Here is a 6,611-nt window from a genome sequence, read left to right on the forward strand (position 1 = left end):
TGCGCCGAGTGAGAGCTGTCACCCCGCCTCGACTGGCCCACCGGCGAGCTCCCATTGGCCGTAAACCCTCAGTGCCGCCCTATCTTGGTCGCTATTGGTCTATCTCGACTTTCGATCCCGCTCGTCATCGCCTTCACGGACAACCGGCGTGGGACGCCGCCGCCGCAGAGCTTTCTGGGTAGTGCTGTTCGCCGAGGCGCCCACGCCGCGCTGATCTGCCGTTCCTGGACCACACCTCCCAAGATGCATTGCGGCGAGAGGGCGGCTCTCTGATAGGGCGAGCAAAGTGTGAGGCGCGGCGTCGCGAGCTCGCCTGCCGGGGGGGAGGGGTGATGCCTCGGCCGTTACCGGTCGCAACCCGGCGCTGGGGGAGTTTCGCCTGCCCAGTGCGAAGCAGCGGGGCTCGGCCCTGGGGCCGGAGGGGGACTCGGCCAGCCTGGCAGCAGCCGCAGACTTGCGGTGGGCTCGTAAGGAGGCAGGGAAGTTCCCCCAGGAAACCGTGTAAGAGCAGCGTGAGGTTATAACTGATGCACACGCGGCTGATTAATAATTAAAAACAAGCAATGGATTCAGCACCCAGCAGGACGGGTTCACAGGACCTCATCTTGTCAGGCTGGGCCTCTTTGGAATCCAGCCACCGGTTTGTTCAATTCAGCCGTTGTCAGCACCGTGGGACTTGCTTTGCACATTTAGAAGTGAGCAAGCAAGATGCATTTTTCTGCCTAACGCAACTTGTGCACTGGACAAAAGCAGTAAAAGCCACATTTAAAGGCTGGGACACTCTCTCCTGGGAGAGCACGACTTCTCTTACAGAACAGGTAAGTTGTATGACATCAGTATTTAGCACTGCTACATTTCATACGCTACATTTATTTCAACATCCACTGTTTGCAAAAAATATCAATTAACTGGAAGAGGATGCAGAGATAAGCCATAACAGCTTATGTGAAAAAAAAAAAAAAAGAAAGAAGTGTCTAATGTGTGTAGGTTAACAGCAAAAACTGAAAAACACAACAGTAGCAATGGCTGGAGAAAGAAATTTAGGAAGAGCTCTTCAGTTTCACAGAGACAGGTATGACAAAGTCTAACAGCTTTCACAGTTCTGTGGTTACAAAATCCAAGTATCCTAGTTGAGATTTTCCACATTTATTCACTCTGATGTGCTTCATATTTCTAAGTCTCATAACAATTTAATTCAGACAATATAATTTGCATTTTGGGACCACAAAGACTGAAACAATCACAATAATAAGTAATCAAGAAGCTATTTCAGTGCTGTACCTCTGCTTGTATTACATTAAATAATTTAGACTGTACACTTTTGGCAGGCAGCATATTAGTGCTCTTCGCTTTGATTCTGCGATATTGATTACAGAAATCACATACAGGTATTTGGTAACTAATACATTCCAAAGTAATCCAGATAACAGGTACATTCTTTGGCACACCAATGGTTTGCATCTTCAAGCAACAGGCTTTGAGGGCATGCTTTACTGCCTGGCATAAAGCAGCTGCTCCCCAAACAGACATTCCAGTGAAGATCTCCATGCCTTTACCTTAGAGTCTTCCTTTGCCAAAGGAAATGTGTTTTCTTAGACCAACTAACATATTGGGGAAAAAAAGGCACCAAATACCCTAGTCGTTATTCCACATCTTTGCTGGTGTTGCTGTCTCGTCTGGGCTCCTGAGCCCATTTGTCTCCCGCAGAGGGCACCCTTCGATTGATCTGTTCCAGTTATGAATGATGCTGAAGCTACACAGATGGTAGGACAGCAGAAACAATGGCAGCTGGCAGTAAGCCCTCTTGCTCTCCTTTTCCAGCTCATTCACTGTTCCCGAGTATAAACTTGAGAGCATGCTCCACTTTGTTTGACTGCATGTCAGGAAAGGTGTTGAAAATAAGAAAACACTTTTCACTAGCTTTCTGACCCCCGCAGCATGTTTGATAGGTAATTCAGCCAGGCTCAGAATGTAAATGCATGTTATTGAACTTCTGTGTTTAGTATTTCTAAAGTTATGAGACTAGCATACCTTACTGTTTATTCTTTCCATTTCTTTGCATTTCTTCTTGCTTCTGTTTTAGCTGTAATCAACAGATAGCTACAGTTCATCCAATGTACTTGACAAGAAACAGGACAGTCCCAATGCCAATAAAACAACTACACCAATATAACATTTTCATCTCACTACCTAGAATTGCAACTCCTGCATTTCATAAGCACCTCAGTGAAAAAGGATTTAACTTCAGAATTTATTGAACATTCATTTTGGTTGGTGTAAAATATAAGATATTAGGTTTATAGCAGTTTATTTACATTTCTGGAAATAGTAATGACAATTCCTCCATATGGTTTTTACTTTGACCTGTACACCCCATCCCACTCTCAAAAAGAAGAGAGCATAAGTAGCAATAAGTTCTTCAGTTAAAGCCACAGAAAACCTGTAGGAGTTAGTTTCACGTTTCACATATTAACTCTGCAATTATCTGAAATCCTATTTTAAAATAACTTTGTGGGTTTTTTCCTTGCAAACACTTCTATTCCCCACCCCCCCCCATTTAATTTGTTCACATGGCCTTGGTGTCAGCCTGATTTTAGTAACTTAAGGTGGTGAAAAGTTGTTATGCTTCCCTCAGCTAACGGAGGTTCACTGCAGAATAACGTATACTGGATTACAGCAAGAGAACAGGCCAGATTTATGTGTATTTCAAAACAGCATAACAAAAACTGTATGCACTTGCCATTTTTTCTTTTTACAGATTTCAATAATTACTTTACTGAGTGATTAAGTAACTTACACCATATGCTCCAGAAATAACAAATGAAACATTATGAAGAGTGAAAATCTACTGTGATCAAGAAAAGATGCAACTGCTTAGCGACAGCATGTAATTCATATACTGACAGAGAGTATTTTCATGGATTGTTTTGGAGTTCAAAAGCAGAAAGTTATTTATGATTACCCTTCACATCAGTCTTCCACACAAATTCATGTCAGGTTTTGCAGTGCTTTCCCTGGAAGCATCATATTAGGCATTCTTGAGTTTATATCTCCCACAGTTCTCTATGCTGTAGTAAACAGAGATGCCCAGTAAATGTCTTCTCAATGAGTTAAGTGAGAACTTACTTGCTCCTTAGGGCACACAGGTAAGGAATGCTATCAGAATTCATGTGGCTTAACGTGCATCTTTACTATAAATTTTGCAGATAAGATGCTTGAATTAAAGTGAATTAATGAATCACAGATTACTCCTAGCTACACCTCACAAAGGTGTGTTCTAAGTAATTAAAAAAAAATGCTGCAGAAAAGGTGAACACTTGTGCTCAGCTATGACAGAAGTTATTCAGGAAGGATGTTAACATGAGGTAACAATCAAATCAAGTAGGCACATAGCAGATTATGCTTCCCTGGCTTCAAGAATATAAAAACTGTTAAAGATACAGTAATGAAACAATGTATTCTTTGTTTTATCTGTACCTTTAATCAAAACCTTAAGATGATATGCAAGGTATATAAATAACTATGAGAATAAATAATTTTTAACTTGACTATCTCTTACATTGTATTTGGAAAGCAAGAAGGAAAGCTCAGGGAAACTAACCATGCTCTTTAGCCTTTCCTAACAGTTGAAGGAGATGCTGTAAAACAAGGTGAAATTAGATGCAGCAGCCTCAGAAGCCTAAAATGGGTTCTTTCTTATTTTCTCAAATCCTTTCCCTAGCTGTGCTGTTGCCTTTCTCCACCTGCCAGATCTGACATACATTAGGTTCTTGCTGAGTGCGATAATTCATTAACCCAGACAAAAATTAACTCCTCTCCCCCAGGGCCAGTGAGTTAAGTTGTTTCACAGAAAGGCCTAATGAGCATTGCCACCAAAGCAAAGTAGGTGTTGAAAGCAAACAGGCAGCAGAGGGAAAGGAGCTCAAGCTATACGGGACAGAAGTGGCAATATAAAATGTGCTACAGGCTTTAGCTTCTTGGGGAAAAAAAAAGTTTCTAGTACTTCAAGACTGCAGAAAATCTTGGATTACTTTTGTGAAGGCACATGATGAGCCAAGATTTAATGTTTTCAAAAACAGACTCAGACTCTTCTTTCATTCAGGATCAAAACTGATTTTGATGGTATTGTGTGTGCTATGGTATTAGTAGCAGAATAGAAATACAGCTGAGAAAAGAAAAGAATGGCAATGAAAGTACTGAGCAAATAATACAAAGAACATAGTAAATATCAAAACTGAAATGTAAAACAGTAAGATTAAGACAGAACAAAGAGCAATAGACACCTATAGAGCTCTTGCACATTAATAAAACTGGCCCAATTCAGTGCTAAAGACACATTAGAGTTCAAACCAGTTTCATACAAGATAAAAAAACCCCCACAAATAGCATGTTTTTATACCATGTTAGCATTTTAACAATAACTGGGGAAAGAAGCCATCAATATAGGAAATGTCCATAGCACACGGAGGCATTTAGAAATTTCATAATTAGCAAAGTAAACCATAAAGTTGAAGGCATAAAGAAGTATCAACAGCTACTTGCCCACTGCCATGAACATTTTTAGGTCATTCGTATCAACAACTGGCCAATACATACAAAGTTGCTCTTACTGGGTGTACCTGAAGAATCTGAGCTCAAAGGGAGAGGTGGAAGACAAGCTACCTCCTCAGAAAGGTCCTGAAATGATGTAATTTTCACTATCATTGATGGGGATAACATCATTTGAAAAAGAGATAGATGTCCCATCCAATAGCTGGCCACTCAAAGACAGGCGACAGCATTCATTTACCTCCAAACAAGCACACAATCAGAAAAGAGATTTAAGTAGGGGGACCTGCCAGAGACTGTGGAATTTACATTTCTCTTTATACACACTGCAAGAGCTAAACCTCAAAGAAATGCACCGGTAACCTGATCAAAGCAGAACTTGTTGGCAATGGTAGGAAGATAATAAAGCAAACAGTTCTGGCTCAAAAGGATCGACATTGACACCAGCATTCCCTTTATTTCCGCATGGGCCTTTCCACTTGCAACCCAGATTTCCACTCCACACCAACGCATCTCTTGTCAAGGATCAGCAAAAAAACCCTACTCCCTGTGTTGTGGGAGGCATAGCAACAGAGAGCAGCACTTACACAACTAAATGAATTCTGCAGCCACAAGAACTCTCATACTGCATTAAGGAAGTGATTTTTCCTAACATGGCTTAACACCAGGAACTTGTACCAGAGCCAATATTGGAGAATACTGATGAGTATACACAGTCTCATCTTATGGCACCAATATAAAGTCTACCTTGATTATGGAACATCATCACTGCTGACACTTAAATATTTAAAGATGCTCTCCCTGCTTAATAGATGAAGGGAAAAGATCCCAGCCTCTTCCAACTCCTGAATTCATCAAGAAAAACCCTCAGAAACCTCAGTTCATTCTAACCAAAGTGCAGAGCAATGATACTCTACTTCTGGGCCTTTTAAGATTACTTTCAGGCTATGCTTTGAATACTGGTATCAAAAGCCTTGAAGGCAGAAGAGTAAGTTCCTTGTTGGTCCAGCTTTCTTTTGCCAGGATACTTTTCCCTTCTTAATCATTTGCAGTTTAAAGGGCCTGCAGCTGGAAAACTTCCAATGCACTCTCTCTTAAGTTAATGGAGGCACATTCTACAAGATATAGTATCAGAATAAATACTGGGGTGAGTTGCCAGAATGAACCAAAAAAATAACAACATAGCAGAAATCTCAAATGGTAGAGAAGTTTTTTACAAAAATAAGAAAAGCTACTGCATTAGGAAAGTCTGATTATACAAAACTGTTTTCATCCGGCAACTGAGCAGACGTGAAATGGCACTAAGTGCACTTTGCATCATATATGTTATTTATGATACTGTAAAAGATATCCTTGTGCCTATTAGGGTAAGACCAGGAGATTCTCCTGACAACAGTAGTTTTTCTCATCGCTTTCCCCCATTCAACATCAGCTGCAACAGTGCTTAGAAACTCCCAAGACGGCACGAAACAGATGTAGTTTGCAGATAGGATTTTCTCATAAAACATGAAAAGTTACAGGCTTACCAGTAAGCACTGCAAGCTATAAAAAAGGAATTACAATTCACTGTCATTAACATTAAAGACAAGACACCTTTGCCAACTTCAAGCTATTCAGTCCTGGCAACCAGGCCCATTCAGTAACAAGGCTATTATTCTGTGGCTAATCACGAAGCAGATAAAGATTCCTCTCAGCTGCAGATAAGAGACAGGCTATCATCCATAACTACATAACATCTCTGACTGAAAGCAGTCATCCTATTTTTTTTTTCATGCTTTATCACTTTAAGAAGAATTTTAAGGCTGCCCAGGGTAGACTTTACAGCAACCTCATTCAGTTAGTTTTCTCAGCGAGTTGAAACCATGACTCACCCTGCTTTCCAGGCACAGTAAATGAACACCTGGATAAAACTATCCTTCAGCTGGCAGAAGCCAAGTACCTCTGGCCATTCTTTTGACAGTATGCTTGAGTTAACACAACCCCTGACAGAGCCAGAGCCTTTCATCCAAACCACCACCTCCCTACACAAAAGCAAAACTTTGTGGCTGTGAAGACTAAGGGAA

This window comes from Chlamydotis macqueenii, chromosome 3, assembly GCF_036417535.1.
Source record: "Chlamydotis macqueenii isolate bChlMac1 chromosome 3, bChlMac1.mat, whole genome shotgun sequence".
NCBI classification, from domain to species: Eukaryota; Metazoa; Chordata; class Aves; order Otidiformes; family Otididae; genus Chlamydotis; species Chlamydotis macqueenii.